Source organism: Dama dama, chromosome 12 (assembly GCF_033118175.1).
Source record: "Dama dama isolate Ldn47 chromosome 12, ASM3311817v1, whole genome shotgun sequence".
Classification (NCBI taxonomy): Eukaryota; Metazoa; Chordata; class Mammalia; order Artiodactyla; family Cervidae; genus Dama; species Dama dama.
In genome coordinates this window covers 88,519,364-88,536,198 of record NC_083692.1, presented here as the reverse complement: position 1 = coordinate 88,536,198, position 16,835 = coordinate 88,519,364, and the positions used below count along the sequence as shown (strand labels likewise).

Sequence of the window (16,835 nt, the reverse complement as noted above, 5' to 3'; positions counted from 1 at the left end):
ATGGGAATAATACTGTCCCTACTTCATAGTATTGTTAAGAGGATTAAATTAGTTATTACATATGAAGCTATAGTTTTTCCAGTAGTCTCCACATGTACAGATGTGAGAGTTGGACCATAAAGAAGGCTGAGCACCAAAGTACTGATGCTTTTGAACTGTAGTGCTGGAGAAGACTCTTTGAGAGTCCCTTGGACTTTGAGGAGATCAAACCAGGTCATCCTAAAGGAAATCAACCCTGAATGTTCAACTTCAGGGTTTACAGGGGGCACGTGACCTTATATCCCCAGTTTCATCTTCCTGCCACCTCCTCCAGGCTGTCTTCCTGGTTCCCCTTACCCAGGTTGAACAGGCCTGAACTTCTGCCATGGTTTTGGGGGATGAAATGACCACTCACTGAGGGGCTACCATGTGCCCCAAACAGTGCCAAAAACTTCCGATTTGTTAGCTCCGAATGGCAAAACAACCCAAATGGGGAAGCGGGCAGTTTCTAAAGGACACAGTTCTGCCCTAAAGGAATGTGAGCCTGGTATACCTCCCCCTCCTACACCTCGCGGCCCTGGCCCAACCAGGTTCCAACTCCTCAGTAATCACAAATACTAATAGGGAAACTTTGTATCACATTCCCTACTTTCTGTCCCCTGATCTGCCGGGTCAGGCCAGGCATATAATTGATTGACTGGTGATGGACATGCACGGCAAGCCAATAATCAACCTGACTTCTGAGGTTTAGGCTAATAGCTTCACCTACCTCAAGGTATCCCCTGGCCAAGGTCTGGCGATTCTCAGGGTGCTCACTGCCACCCGCCCTGCAATAGGCCATTCTCTTACACATTCATCTCCCCAGTTTTGGGCACCACTAACAGGCCTTGATCATGATGGCCTGTGTGGCACCCGAGCCTATAGGGGTCATTATTTATGTGTACACATGCTTAGGCATCTCCCAGGTTTCCCAGGGGGTGCTAGTGGTAAAGAAGCCGCCTGCCAATGCAGGTTAGATGTAAGAGATGCAGGTTCAATCCCTGCGTTGGGAAATCCCCTGGAGAAGTAAACTGCAGCCCACTCCAGGATTCTTGCCTGGAAGATCCCATGGACAGAGGGAGCCTGACAGGCTCCAGTCCGTGGGGTTGCACAGAGTCGGACACGACTGAAGTGACTTGGTATGCATGCATGCTTACGCAGTCAGCGTACACACTTGTGAGTTTCTGTGTGTGTTTGTCTCTGGGGGTGTCTGTTTATCCATCTGTGTGGATTTGGGTATAAAACTGTGACTCCTTCCTCATCCTTCCCTCCGGTGTGTTCCCTCCCCTGCCCACTGGGCTGCCCTGGTAGGAACTGGGTGCACACACAGCCACCACCATCCTAGCACTCTGGGGTGGCTCCTGGTTAGCTCTTCACGCCTGCCTCTGCCCTGGGTTGTAAGCGCAGGGAGCAGGACCTCACTGTACTCACCTCTAGATTCTCAGAGCTTGGGGTCCTTCTGGTGTATAATGGGCCCCCGATAACTGCTGTTTAATTGAAATGAGATGTCTGTGTGTGCCTGCTGGCTTCTACCGAGGACACAACCAGAAGGACTGGGCACTCTCCATATGCTTTCTTTCTCTTGCCAAGCAATTCAACAAATGTTTGCTGAGTGGGGGCCAATTCTGAGCCAGCCCTGGGAGTGGGCTCCAGGGACACACAGGAGCCTGTGATCTGGTCTCTGCCCTTGGGCAGCTCCCAGGCAGTGTTCACACAGGCACACTCATGTTTGCATCTAGATGCATTTATTTGCCCACTTATTCACTGTCTCCCTCAGTCAGACTAGAAGCTTTGTGATAAGAGGGGTCTTATCTGTCTTGGCTGCCCCAGGATTTCTAACTCAGTCCCTGGCATGGAGTAGAAGCATTCTATAAATACTGTTGGACAAATGAGTGAGGGGCCCTGGTGGGCCAGGGTTCTGGGGCTCCTATCACACACAGGAAGCAGAGTGTTGCCTGGTCTAAGGATGAGTCTGGTGCTGCCACGCCAACTCTGGGCCTCTCTGGGGCCTCTTATGCAAACGGAAAGCTGGGCCAGATCCTGGTCTGTGGTTTCATGTCCCATTCTGCCACCTCCTGCCCACACCCTCCCCGGCCAGGCTGAGGGTCAGACATACAGCCAGAAAATTACCCTGCTGGCCTCGAGTGCATCCACTCAGGAAGACAAGACCCTCCAAGCTGAGTATGATCTTAGAGATGATCAGATTCATCGCCTTCATGAGAAAGAGACTGAAAGTCAGAGTAGGCCTGTGAGGCAGAGCTGGGATTTATCTACCACATCTTCCCCAGCCCAGGGCCTGGCCCCAGACCAGCCTTGAATCCACACCTGTTGATCTTTTCACCTTCTGGAAAAAAGGACAGGACAAGAACCCAAGAAAGTAGGAAGGGTTTGCATTTGGCATCTCACATAGCCTAGCACCTTTGCAGCCTCCCTTAGCCAGGAGTACCCTAAGGTCTTTTCAAGTTGTTCCCCAAAATATCCATCCAGAATTCCTATGTACCTTACTGCTGGAGCGGCTTCCCTGGTGGTTCAGACGGTAAAGAATCCACCTGCAATGCAGGAGACCCAGGTTTGGTCGCTTGGTCAGGAAGATCCCCTAGAGAAAGGAATGGCTACCCACTCCAGTATTCTTGCCTGGAGAATCCCATTAACAGAGGAGCCTGGCAGGCTACAGCCCATGGGGTCACAAAGAGTCGGACACAACTGAACGACTAAGCATGTTTACTGCTGGAAAACAATCTTCTGTTCCGATCGACTCATGTTCGCACTAGGTAACATACAGGTCTTGGTTTCTTTATCAATTATAGGCAGCTGTTGAAATCAATCAGTCTCCCCAACTTTTCACCATCAAGAAGCCTTATTAGTATCCCCTGTCTGCAAAGCTCTCTCAGTCTGAGAGACACTGCTGTCTCCATGCGCTGGTGTCCAAGGCCAGTCACGTACTGAGCAGGTGCAATTTGGCCAGTGACCACATGCCGTCTGATGCTGGTGGCAGCATCTTGTCCACCAACCATGACCTAGAAATTCCTATGATGTCACCTACAACCAATCAGGGTTTCTGATTAGCGCACGCTAACCTGGAAGATCACATAGAGTTAATTTAATTCTAATTAACAGCAGAAGAAAAGCCTTGGTGTTTTAGTGAGCTTCATCCTAGGTAATGGAAAATTGCCTGTAAGCTTTGTAAAATGTTCAGAATCGCTCCTGGCAACCTGCTGCAGCTTCTGTATGTGTCTAGTTGGGAACGAGTGTCTGGATCATCTCTAAGGACCCTGTAGCTCTGCCTCTCGGAGCATCTTGTTGCCTGCAGTAGGGGGGTCTTAACCCGAAGAAGTGAGGAATGATGGGAGTGCAGGCCCAGAGTAGGGAGCCCTCCTGGAATCTAAGAATCACACCAGCTGAGAGGCCACCAATGCTCCTAATGCAAGGCCTGGGATTGGTCACTTATCCTGCCTCTGCCCTGGGCTATAAGCTCAGGGAGCCAGGATCTCATTGTATTCACACCTAGATTCTCAGTGGGGTGCTAGCTCCTTGTGCCAGAACTGGAAAAGATGTTGCAAATCGCTTGGTTTGGCTGCCTTGTTTTCCATGTGAGGAAACTGAGGCCAAGGGAGGGAAAGCGACTTGCCCAAGGTCACACGGCCAACGCTGGGAGGGATGGCTTTGGAACTCGAATCTCCTGGCTCTTATTTCAGCACAGTATGCAAAGAGCCCAGATGTGGTGCAACTCTGGGGTAGCCTATGCTGCCCTTGCTCACTCCTATTGACAGCACGCTCACCACCTAAGCACAGAGCAACCAGAGGACATGGCCCTGACCTTGAGGAAAGGTCACCTGCCAAGCTGAGACACTTGCTCTTTCTCAACACCTGGAAGTTGATATCTGGGTGTTTCTGGTATTGTTACCTATCCCCATTACACTTGCAGAGCCCACTCCCAACACTCCCCGCCCCTTGCCCAGGAAAGGGCAGCCCTCCACCCCCCTAGAAGCAGGCTCCCCAGGTTCCAGCTCCTGTAGGGGGAAGCCTGCCTGTCCTGCTAGGTGTCTGCATTCCGCAAATGGAGGATGGGTGAGAATTCTTCCTCCAATCCAGAGTCCTGTTAGTTATAGATGCAGCCTAGGCTATTAACACCTTGAACTTGATTTGAAAGAGCGGCTGGCTGAATGGAAGCCCCCGAGCTGGTCCCACTGCAGAGTTGCAGATCTCCTCCCTGCCTTCTACCTGCCTCCTTGTGCAATGTGGCAGCAGGGGCCCGGACCCCGGTGGGTAATGAGTTATGTGTTCTATTACATTTGTTTCAAATACTGTTTATGGAATTTTCTCTCCTGCAATACACTGCTTTGTAGTTTGGCCCTATTTGGGAAAATTCATCAACAGCTGGGCTACATGTATTGATCATCCATTTTCCTTGCAGTGGGCAGGAGGTTAACGGGTACTTCTTGGAATGAAAGGAGAAGGAGGGAAAGTGGTTGACCCTCCCTCACGCAAAAGGGGTAGGCAGTTGTGCAAGTTCACCTCAGGGTCCCCTTCAGCATGTTCTGTTGGTAGGAGGCAGTGTGAATGGGGTGAACTGGGTTCCCTAGGTCTAGGCCGAGGGAGTGGGCATGCTCTGCAGGCCCATGGAGCTCAGTAGAGAGGACTCAGGAGAGGAAGCCAGGGAAGTCAGCTTGGCCCCCAGGTCTTCTTGCTAGAGGAGTAGGGATGGTTTAGGCAAGAAAGGGCCCTGGACCTGGGGTCAGAGTATGTGGGTTTCAGTGAGGCAAAGACACTGGCTCACGGTGACCCAGCCTCATCCGTTTACCCATTCAGTGCTCAACTACCTTTTTGGCCATGCCATGTGGCATGCTGGATCTAGTTCCCTGACCAGGGATTGAACCCATGCCCCCTGCAGTGGAAGTCTAGAGTCCTAACCACTGGACTTGCAGGGAAGTCCTCTCAAACACTTGTTGAGCATCTACCATAGATCAGATGTGGTGACAGGCCATGAACCACTAGCCATCACACTAAATTAGATGCGACCTAAGAGGGGGGACTTCGAAGGAGGGTATGGCTACCAACTCCAGGATTCTTGCCTGGAGAATCTCATGGACAGAGAAACCTGAGGGGCTACAGTCCATGGGGTCACAAAGAGGAGGACACGACTGAGTGACTAAGCACACATCCCAAGGGGACCCTCGGCTCCCATATTCTCTACTTTCCCCTGTCTTCCCACTTCAAGAGCAGGTGTCTACTACCTGCTCCTTGGTGGCACTTATCATAATTGTGATGAATTAAAATCAGCTCTCATTCTATTAGAATCCTCATCCTCACTGTGAGTCCCATGAGTGTGAAGACTCGGTCTGTTTTCCTAAGCCCTGTGGCCCCAGTCCTGGCATGGTACCTTGATCATAGTCAGTGCTCATTGCATATGGATCAAATTAATTCACTCATTCAGGAAATGTTCTGGAAGCACTAGAGCATGTCTGACACCGAGCTAGGCCAGAGGATACTAGGTGAGCAAAACAGAGCATGTCCCTACTCTCATGGGGCTTCCCAGGTGGCACTGGTAGTAAAGAACATGCCTGCTAGTATGGGAGATGTAAGAGATGTGGGTTCGATCCCTGGGTCAGGAAGATACCCTGGAGGAGGGCATGGCAGCCCCCTCCAGTATTCTTGCCTGGAGAATCCCTTGGACAGAGGAGCTTGGTGGGCTACAGTCCATAGGGTCGCACAGAGTCAGACACAACTGAAGTGACTTGGCATGCACGCATATACTACTCTCATGGAGTTTACCCTTTAGTGGGGGAGCAGGGTGAGGCATATGATGAGGCTGTGGCAGGAGAAGTTGCAGGCTAGGTCCCTCCCTACTTCCAGATGTTCTGCAGTGGCCTCCCCAAACCTCTGGTTTCTCCTGTTTCCCTGTCTCCCCTGCTCTTTCTAGAGCTTCAGGGTCACCCACCAGGCTGATCTGGTGTCCAATGTCACACCAATACCAGAAGCACACGTGTGGAATGCACTTCAAATTTTGGCACCAGGGACCTGTTTTGTGGAAGACAATTTTTCCAGAGATGGCAGGATGGGGTGGGGGGATGGTTCAGGCAGTAATGCCAGCGATGGGGAGCAGCAGCTAAAGCGTTACTCGCTCAGCTGCTGCTCACCTCCGGCTGTGCAGCCCGGTTCCTAACAGGCCTCGGAATGGTACCCATCCTTGGCCCCGGGGTTTGGGGACCCCTGGTTTACAGAGTCTCTTGCCAGGCAAGCATCTGCTGATTGCCAAGCAGAGTGCCAGCCCTGGGATGCTGCACCCGCCTCTCCTCACCCTTCTCGGTCACCCCCACTCCTAGCTCGAAGGGCTCAGGCAGTGGGACTCCCAGGTGGGGAGACTTGTGATTTTCCAGGGAGAAAGAGTGACACGAGGTCCATAAGGCAAAGAGAGAACAGCTTGGACTGAACACCAGCCACAGAGGCCCCTCCAATGCAGAGCAAACCTCACTGGACCTAATTACTGTGTAACTGATAAAGCAGCAACTGACAACCAATGCATGCTGGGGAAGAGAAACTCTGCATAAGGCATGAGGAGCAGAGGGCCAGAGAAATGAGAGGGGGAGAGGGATGGAGGCCTTTTGTTACACCCATTCCCATTCCTGTTTCCCTGTGCCAAGCAGATAACACAGAGGGCCTGTATGGCTGAGTTATTCTATCTGGCCCCCAGGGGGATAGTTGGAGAGAGGCTGAAGGTTAGGCCTGGAAACCCTATATCTGTCCAACATGAGTAGGATATCAGTGATCTGAGGCTGCTCTGTACAGTTGTTCAGGCTGTGCACTGCACAACCCTCAGGAGCCACTCAAATGGCAGTCACTACAGCTTGTGTATTTATTACATCAGCTTTTTGGCAGATGCCAATAGACTGTCTTGATAAAAGGGTGTTTCATCTTCTAATTTGCATAAATATGCTACATAACTGACCCTTCAGGTCTCCCTAGAGGAGCACAGACACCTCCTAATAGTTCACAAACAGATACCAAGACACTTCAGGAAGACTTGAGACACAGTGAGTGTGACCAAAAGAGGATATTTAGAGTCAAGTTCAGGCTATGTTCACTTGCTGGCTGCAGGATCTTGGGTCCTCCTAGAGACTCAACTGGCAAAACTAAGTTTCTCTTCTCTCTGTTGATGCCTTTGTCCTATCTATAGCCCCTTCCTCTTCTCTAACTATTCCCTCTCCAAGAAGCTCCAAGAAGGCATCACAGGCTGATAAGAGCTTATCACTCTTGAGAGGTATTTGAATCTTATCAGGAGACTCTCAAATCTAAAATTCCTGGGAAAGTTCTTACACAAAGATATATGCATAGTGGGAAGGACCTGAAGAAGGGGGAGCAGGGACTCTGGTCTTTACCCCTGACCATGCCCCTTCACGCCTATAGACAGGACTGAGCCACTGGCTTAGGACAGACTGACCGATCCCCAGTGCTGGAGACAGGAGGAAGGAGACTCAGATTTTTAACCAACCCCTTGGTGCCAGCCTGTGCCAGGCACTAACAGACTCGGAGGGAAGGAATGACCTTCCTAGAGAGAGAACCATCCTAGAGGGCGGGCAATTGAGGCTAGAGAGGTCACTTGCTCTTAGTCATGCTGGGGAAAAGGGGCCAACTGACTCCACAGCCCAGTCTCTTTCCTCTAGACCTGGCCGCCTTGCCTGCAAACGGGGCAGCAATGTGACAGGGACCCCAGTGTCCCGAGCACCTACCATATGCCAGGCCCTGTCCTAGGTGCTTTTCTACAGATTTGTTGTTAAATGTATGCTGACAGTGGAGGCAAGAATGGCTGTGAGGGGCTTATGGTGGGAGCTCTTCGGGGGCATTTGTATCTTATCTTAGGAGGCTCCTGAAGTCCAAAAGCCTTCAAGGCTTGGACTTGCCTGGTGGTCCATGATCCCAAAGCAGGGGCTCTGGTCAGGGAACTAGATCCCACACTCTGCAACTAAGTGTGTTGTTCACATGCCACAACTAAGACCAGTGCAGCCAAATAAATAAATATTAAAAAAATAAACCAGAAGCCTTCAAGGCTTGATGAAACCAAGCTAAGGTGGAATAACAGGTAGTGGGAGTGAGAGTCAGACTGGTGACTGTGCCAAGATCCATCAAATAGCATACATTTTCTGAAAGAGAGAAAGCTGGTTACAGGGATGCTGCTGCTGCTGATGCCTGGGGATGCTCGCAACATCACACACAGGCCTCAGCTCTTAGTTAAGAGAAAGGAGCTTCCTACGACAGCTTCTCTTTCCTGCTCCTGTTCTCCCAGGACTGAGCCCTGTCAAGCACTCTGGCACTTCCTGAGGGCCTGGGAATGGGGGTGATTTTAGCCACAGATGATCAAGTCATCTCTTACTGGCCTTCTTGGGTCCAATTCCCTCTGTGGACAGAGCCAGGAAAAGTCCCTGCAAAGTTGGCTGGAATTTTCGGGACTTTCTGGACAAACACTGACAGCATATGGCCCCAACTGCTCTGCATTAGGTTTCATGATTTCCTTGCTGCTGCTGGGAAGTCGCTTCAGTCGTGTCCGACTCTGTGTGACCCCATAGACGGCAGCCCACCAGGCTCCTCTGTCCCTGGGATTCTTCAAGCAAGAACACTGCAAAAAACATTGCCTCTAAACTGCTGGGAAATCCCATGCTGGTGGGGACAGGGGTCTTCACGAGCATTTAGAGTGTGTGAGCACAATGTGGAGGGGCAGAGACACAAGATGAGACTGTAACACAGGAGGGGTGTGGTGGGTGCCTCCCTGTTACATCCAGATGTTCTGCAGCTGCTTCTGGTGAGCCTGTGTGCATGTGCGCCTTGTTGCTCAGTCCCTCAGTCGTGCCTGGCTCTGTGTGACCCCATGGACCGCAGCACGCTGGGCTTCCCTGTCCTTCACCATCTCCTGGAGTTTGCTCAGACTCCTGTCCATCAAGTCGGTGATGCCATCCAGCCATCTCATCCTCTGTCGTCCCCTTCTCCTCCTGCCTTCAATCTTTCCCAGCATCAGGGTCTTTTCCAGTGAGTCAGCTCTTTGCATCAAGTGGCCAAAGTACTGGAGTTTCAGCTTCATCATCAGTCCTTCCAATAAATATTCAGGGTTGATTTCCTTTAGGATTGACTGGTTTGATCTCCTTGCTGTCCAAGGGATTCTTAAGAGTCTTTCCAATACCACAGTTTGAAGGCATCAATTCTTCAGTGCTCAGCCTTTTTTTATTGTCCATCTCTCACATCCATACATGACTACTGGAGAAAACTACTTTGACTATATGAACCTTTGTAGGCAAAGTGATGTCTCTGCTTTTAAATTATGCTATCTAGGTTTGTCATTCCTTTTCTTCCAAGGAGCAAGCATCCTTTCATTTCAAGGCTGCAGTCACCATCCACGGTGATTTTATAGCCCCCCAAAATAAAGTCTGTCACTGTTTCCATTGTTTCTCCATCTATTTGCCATGAAGTGATGGGACCGGATGCCATGATCTTCATTTCTTGAATGTTGAGTCTTAAGCCAGCTCTTCCCACTCTCTTCTTTCACCTTCATTAAAAGGCTCTTTAATTCCTCTTCGCTGTCTGCCATAAGGGTGGTGATATGTGTGTGCAAACAGTGGCAAACACTCCTGATATATGTGATGTAAATAATACTCATGGGCCCTATGCATATCAGTTGTCCAGATACATTGCCTGTGTGGAAGAGCAGGTTAGGGATGGGATTTTTGGCTTATTGTCCCAGTGTCTTGGTTTGAATGGCCGCTTATAGGCTCCCCTCCCCACAATTGCATGGTCTATGCAGTGTGTGACTCTGGTGGGGCGTGTCCTGTGTCAGCGGCGTGACAGTTGTGAGGTAAGCTTAGCACCTGATGCAGGACATTTGGGCTGATCCTGGCCATAGAGCCTCAGGGGGATTTGATCACAGTGGCTTGGAGAGCGGTGTGCACAGCATGGACACGCTGGGTTCACACTGTAGGCTTGAATACATGGGGTATGTGCGCATCTGTACTGCAGAACCCAGCTCCTCGGAGGTGGCGGCTGGGAGGTGTGGGCCCGGGGCAGGGGCCTCTAGCGCCGCAGGCTAGCTATACTGACAGTGGGGACAGAGGGTCCTGCAGGGGCTGATGGGGGAGTTTACTAGGGTCCAGGCAAAGTGTGGCACATTCATGACTCATGGGATGCTTCTAAAGGACCCAGGATCTTATTCAAAGAGATTTACTGACCTTTCTCTATGCGGGCCTGGGAGTGAGTTGGGGTTAAGAGACTGGCAGGATGGGGGAAAGGAATGGATCAGACAGACCTGCCCCGGAAGCTGTCTAGTAGAGAGGACAGACTCATCCACAGTGTGCCCTAGAGTGGGTATGCTGGTGTCCTGTGGGAAGGTAGAGTCCCACAGGAAGAAAGCAAAGAGGCTTTACGAGGGGATGGCACCCGAGCTGAACACAGCAGAATTCAGCCAGGAGGATAGAGAGCAAGGGCATTCCAGGGAAAAGACAGATTGAAAAAAGGCATAGAGGAGACACTGTACATGGGAGGTGGGTGGGTCTCTAGGGTAAGGCAATCCATTTGGATTTCCTGGAGCACCAAACCTGAAGGGTAGCAGTGGGACAGGAGCCTGCAGGTTAGACTGTCCCAGCTAGGAAGGCTCCAAACTTCACCCTAAAGGCAAAGGCGGGCGCTGGCTTCACATGTATTGGAATTGGAATGATACACAAAGGATTAGCATGGCCCCCACACAAAGATGACACCAAATTCGTGAAGTGGTCGTATTTTCCTATAAATGGAAAACCCTAAAGACAACACACAAAAACTACTAGAACCAATAAATGAACACAGCAAGGTAGCAGGATACAAGATTAACATATAGAAATCAAACTGCATTTCTTTACACTCACAACAAACTATCAGAAAGGGAATGTAAACAAACAATCCCTCTTAAAATTGCCTCAAAAATACTTAGAAATAAACCTGCAAATAGATTCATCAGTACCATCTTTCTAGATTCCATAATGCTGCCCAGCATGCATTAATTGCTGGGCAGCAATGGAGATACTGACATAGACAACAGACTTGGGGACACAGTGGGGGAAGGAGAGAGTGGGACAACTTGAGCGAACAGCGTGGAAACATATACATTACCATATGTAAAACAGACGGCAAGTGAGAATTCTGTGTAAAACAGGGAGCTCGACCCAGTGTTCTGTGACAACCTAGAGGGGTGGGATAGACAGGGAGATGGGAGGGGGATTCAGGAGGGCGGGGACATATGTACATCTGTGCCTGATGCGTGTTGATGGGTGCCAGAGGCCAACACAATTCTGTGGAGCAATTGCCCTCTAATAATTGTATTTTGTCCTATACGTCTCCATATTATACAATTATAATCTTTGATAACTAAGAAAAGAAATAAACCTCAGCCAGGTGAAAGACTTATATGCTGAGAACTACAAAACATTAATAAAAGAAACTGAAGATGATTCAAAGAAAGGGAAAGATAGCCCACGCTCTTGGACTGGAAGAATCAATATTGTTTAAATGGCCACACTACCCAAAGCAATCTGCAGATTTGATGTACTCCCCATCAAATTTTTGTGACTTTTTTTTTTTTTAACAGAACTAGAACAAATAGTCCTAAAATTTATATGGAACCATAAAAGATGCAGAATTGCCAAAGTAATCCTGAGGAAAAAGAACAAAGCAAGAGGCATAACTCTCCCAGACTTCAGAAAATACTACCAAGCTACAATAATCAAAACAGTGTGGTCTTGGCACAAAAACAGACATATAGAACAATGGAACAGAATAGAGAGCCCAGAAATAAAACCACACACCTATGGAAAATTAATTTTTGATAAAGGAGGCAAGAATATACAATAAGGGAGAGATAGTCTCTTCAAGTGCAGTTGGAAAAGTTGAACCACCACATGTAAATCAATGAAGTTAGAACATGCCTTTACACCATAATCAAAAGTAAACTCTAAAAGGCTTAAAGACTTAAATAAGAAAAAGCACCATAAAGCTCCTAAAAGCATAGGCAAAACATTCTCTGACATAAATCATACCAATGTTTTCTTAGATCAATCTCTCAAGGCAATATAAATAAATGCAAAAATGAACAAATGGGACCTAAACAAACTTATAAGTTTTTGCACAGCAATGGAAACCATAAACAAAATGAAAAGACAAGTCATGAACTGGGGGAAAATGTTTGCAAATGATGTGACCAATAGGGGTTTAATTTCCAAAACACAAACAACTCATATAATTCAATAATAACAACAAAACCCAACCTGATCAAAAAATAGGCAGAAGACATTTTTCCAAAGAAGACATACAAATGGCCAATGGGCACACGAAAAGATGTTCATCGTTGCTAATTATTACAGAAATGCAAATCAAAACTACAATGAGGTACTGCTTCACACTGGTCAGAATAGCCATCATTAAAAAGTCTACAAATAATAAATACTGGAGAGAGTATGGAGAAAGGGAACAATTTTACACTGTTGGTGGAAACGTAAGTTGGTGCAGCCGCCATGGAAAATAGCATGGAGGTTTCACAAAAAACTAAAAATAGAGTTGCCATATGAGCCAACATTTCTACTCCTGGGCATAAACCCAGACAAAACTACAATTCAAAAGTTACTTGCACCCCTATGTTCATAGCAGCACTATTTACAATAGCCAAGACATGGAAATAACATAAATGTCCATCTACAGATGAATGGATAAGATGTGGTTGTGTATACATATAATGGAATATTACCCAGCTATTAAAAAGAATGAAATAACGCCATTTGCAGCAACATGGATGAGCCTAGAGAGCATCATACTAAGTGAAACAAGTCAGAAAGAGAAAGACAAATACCATATGCTATCACTTATATGTGGAATCTAAATATGACACAAATGAATGTTTCTGTGAAGCAGAAACAGACTCAATGACACAGAGAGAGAACCCCTTTGTGGTTGTCAAGGGGGCAGGGTAAGGGAAGGAAGGATTGGGAGTTTGGGAACAACAGATGCCAAATATTATATGTAGGATGGATAAACAACAAGGTCCTACTATATAGCACAGGAAACTACATTCACTATCCCGTGTAAACCATAATGGAAAAGAATATGAAAAATATATATATACACACATATATGTGTGTACATCTGAGTCACTTTGCTATAAGCAGAAATTAACATAACATTATAAGCCAACTATACTTCAATAAAGGCTTTTTAAAATTTAAAAACTAGACAAAGGCAGGTCCCCAAGAGCAGGCAAGTGCCTCAGTGTTCCAACCTATTTTTGGAATACCCCTCCCCTGAAGGCAGAAATCTGGTCTACTCGCTTCTGTTAAAGAGAGGTTGAGAGTCCAGGCTCAGGCAAAATCCCATGGCTTATTGATTGTGGAAGCGTTTTTTAAAAAGTTACAGAATGCATGCAAGAAAGGTAAAGCTGAAGCCTGAGAGGCTTCTACTGGTGAACAAAAAGAAATAGAGGTGGGAAAGGGTGCCTCTACTGTTCAGTCCCTGGGTGGGGAAGATCCTCTGGAGGAGGGCATGGCAACCCCACTCCAGTGTTCTCGCCTGGAGAATCACATGGAGGGAGGAGCCTGACGGGCTACAGTCCACAGTGTTGCAAAGAGCTGGACACGACTGAAGCTACTTAGCAGACATGCACACGCTGTCCAAGCTGTCCATCCTTTCCATCCCCCAACTCTATAAATTATTCAAGTCTCTATAACGCTGCTTTCCTCCAGATTTTTCTGGGCTCCGGAGGTGTCTCAGACAAGTTCTCATAGAATTCATCACTACACAAAATATGGGCCTGGGATGTGCTCCTCTTTTAAGAACTTGAGGCCTCAGGGAGGCAGGTTTGATGGGAGCTCAGTTTAGACCTCTTTGCAGGAAGGGATAAGGTGGCTTCCAGCTTTGGGCAGAGGCTGTCTGGGGTTAAAGGCCAGAGGGAAAAGAGGGCAGTGAGGCCTCAGAGGGAGACAGGGCAGGAGAGGTTCATCCTGGCAGCGTTTGTCTGGGGAGTGGCTGGGTCTTGGGTTTGAGAGCTGAGATGCTCAGAGTTATGTAACCTTGCCATGACTGTGTCCTTGTGTGTAAAATGGTAACAGTGGCATTTAACCTCAGAGGGCTGAGGGAACACCTGTGGTGATGGATGTGGGAGTGTGTTGTAGTGGAAGAACTGTGAAACAGATGAGTGTCATGGTGATGACTGGGTACTCCATCCACACCATCGCCTGGGAAATTAACACTTCCGCTCAGCTCCTTGACAGATGCCTGGTTGCCCTATGGTGGTTTTTTCAAAATAATTTTATCTATTTGCTTATTTTTGGCTATGCTGGGTCTTTGTTGCTGAACGCAAGTTTTCTCTAGCTGCAGTGAGCAGGGGTTACTCTCTAGCTGCGGTGCACGGGCTTGCTTCTCATTGTAACTTTTCTTGTTGTGGAGCACAGGCTCTAGGGCACCTGGGCTTCAGTAGTTGCGCATGGGCTCTAGAGCACAGGCTCAATAGCTGTGGCTCGTGGGTTTAGTGGCCTTGAGGCATGTGGGATCTTCAGGATCAAATCCATGTCTTCTGCACTGGCAGGGGGATTCTTTACCATGGAGCCAGCAGGGAAGCCCTGCTCTAGAGTCTGACGCCACGTCCTAATTCAGCTCGCGTGGCTGGAGCAGCCAGTGCATGGTTCAGGTTCCCTCCTAGTGAGGGGCAGTGAGGTCGACTCTGGCTTTGCCCACAGGAGAGGCAGATCAGTGGCAGAAGGCTGATCAAGCCAGTGGGTTCTGGAACTTTACGAAGTTCAGGTTCTGGCTCTGACACTTCTGGGACCTTGGGCAACTTCTTTTTTTCAGCATTATTGGGGGTAAAATGAAGAAACTTTTTGTAAGTCATTCACCAGCCTGTGTCTCAGTTTCCCTATCTGCAAAAATGGGATTAGAATAGTACTTTCTTCTGAGGGTAGGGGTGATGATTAAGTAAATTAACACACATAGTGTTCTTAGGATAGTGCCTGGCCCAGAGGAATTGCTATATAAAAGCTCTAGGCATTTTGATTGTTACATGCAGCTGAATATGAACGTAAGCCCACTGCAAATGGGAGGAAAGAAACTTAAGATTGGGCTTCCCTGGTGGTCCAGTGGTTGAGACTCTGCCTGCCAATGCAGGGGACATGGGTTCCATCCCTGGTCCAGGAAGATTGTACATGCCGAGGAGCTGCTACGCTCAAGTACCACAACTACTGCGCCTGCATGCCTAGAGCCTGTGCTCCACAAGAGGAGCTGCTACAATGAGAAGCCCTCACGCCACAAGCAGAGAAAATCTGCGTGTAGCAACCAAGACCCAGCACAGCTAAAAATAAAAGTTAATTGACTAAAAAAAAGAAATGTTAAGATTTACCTGCTCTGCGCCACTTTGGTATTGCTTGCCCTGTTTCACCCTCATACCATCCTAGAAGGTACTCCACGCATGAGGTGAGCAGAGAGAGGCTCAAGAGCTGGTCCTGCTGGCGAGCAGATGACCCAGTTGGCGAGCATCAAGGCTGAGATTCAGACTCAGGGTCCCTGACTCAGAGCCCATGCTCTCCCTACTCAGCTAGCAGCCTCCACTGAAGGACCACGGGAGTGATGGGAACCAGCATCTACCGGACACCTACGGCGTGCTGGGTCCCTAGACTATGATGTCACCGTCTCGCCACACAGCGGGTGAAGGTCAGGCACCGCACTTGCTGTCACAGCCCTGCTCCGGACTGTGACTCCGTCCTGCCGGGCTGAGCAGCGGTGCTCACCTGGCCGGGCCCAGCCTGCTCAGCGCCCACTCTCTCCTTTGCATTCCCTATGCCCCTGCTCCCCTGGGCCATCTTTGTCAAAGGCAGAGCCACTGGGGACTCACTCCCTTGGGCCTGTCCCAGGGAATTCATACTCAGAACTTTTAGGAGAGGAGAGAACAATTATTTAGTAGTGTTTTTGGAGAGAACTTTTGAGTTTTGTTTTTCATTTACTCCCAATATTAGTCTTTCTGTTAGCCCCACCTTAAAGTAATTTATTCAAGACATTTTTCTCAACATCTTTCATTTTCCAGACATAGTCACATCTCTGGCAGGAATCCCTTCCCCTCCTGGGGCCCGTAATTACTCCTGCAGATGGATTATTGGTGCTAAATGACTGAGCGAGGAGATGGCTGGGGAGCAGCCAGGCTGGGTGGGGCTTTGGAGCTTCAGAGCAGGGGTGGCAGGAGGGCAGTGGCTTCTCCTTTGTTCCACACCCGAAGGCTTGGTGAGGGTGTTAGTGTGGGCTTCCCTCACAGCTCAACTGGTAAAGAATCTGCCTGCAATGCAGGCGATCCTGGTTCGATTCCTGGATCAGGAAGATCCCCTGTAGAAGGGATAGGCTACCCACTCCAGTATTCTTGGGCTTCTCCTGTGGCTCAGCTGGTAAAGAATCCGCCCGCAATGTGGGAGATCTGGGTTTGATCCCTGATCCCTGGGTTGGGAAGTTCTCCTGGTTTGATTCCTGGGTCAGGAAGATCCGCTGGAGAAGGAAAAGGCTACTCACTCCAGTATTCTGGCCTGGAGAATTCCATGGATACAGTCCATGGGGTTGCAAAGAGTCGGACACGACTGAGTGACTTTCACTTTCACTTCTGGATTGCTTCCAGCCTTCTCAACAATGTGTCTCATCTCAGATTTACCCCAGACCAAGGACACCAGGCACAGGGCTTGTGCCCCCGTTTGCAGAAGATGAAGTTAAGGCCCTTGGGAAGAGTCAAACAGCAAGGAGGTGGAGCCAGGCTGGGGGCCAGGTCTCAGCCCCCGTTGGTCTCTGCTCAG

The 16,835-nt window shown here is 48.8% G+C and overlaps 1 protein-coding gene and 1 non-coding gene across 2 annotated transcripts in view; one reads left to right on the top strand and one right to left on the bottom strand.

The window, feature by feature from the left end:
* Positions 1–16,835, bottom strand: part of MEGF11 (multiple EGF like domains 11) — a 379,572-nt gene that overhangs the window by 37,403 nt on the left and 325,334 nt on the right. The gene's annotated exons all lie outside the window — the stretch shown is intronic.
* Positions 10,675–10,778, top strand: LOC133067526 (U6 spliceosomal RNA). The gene has a single exon (XR_009695314.1). It is a non-coding gene; the product is annotated as a U6 spliceosomal RNA (small nuclear RNA).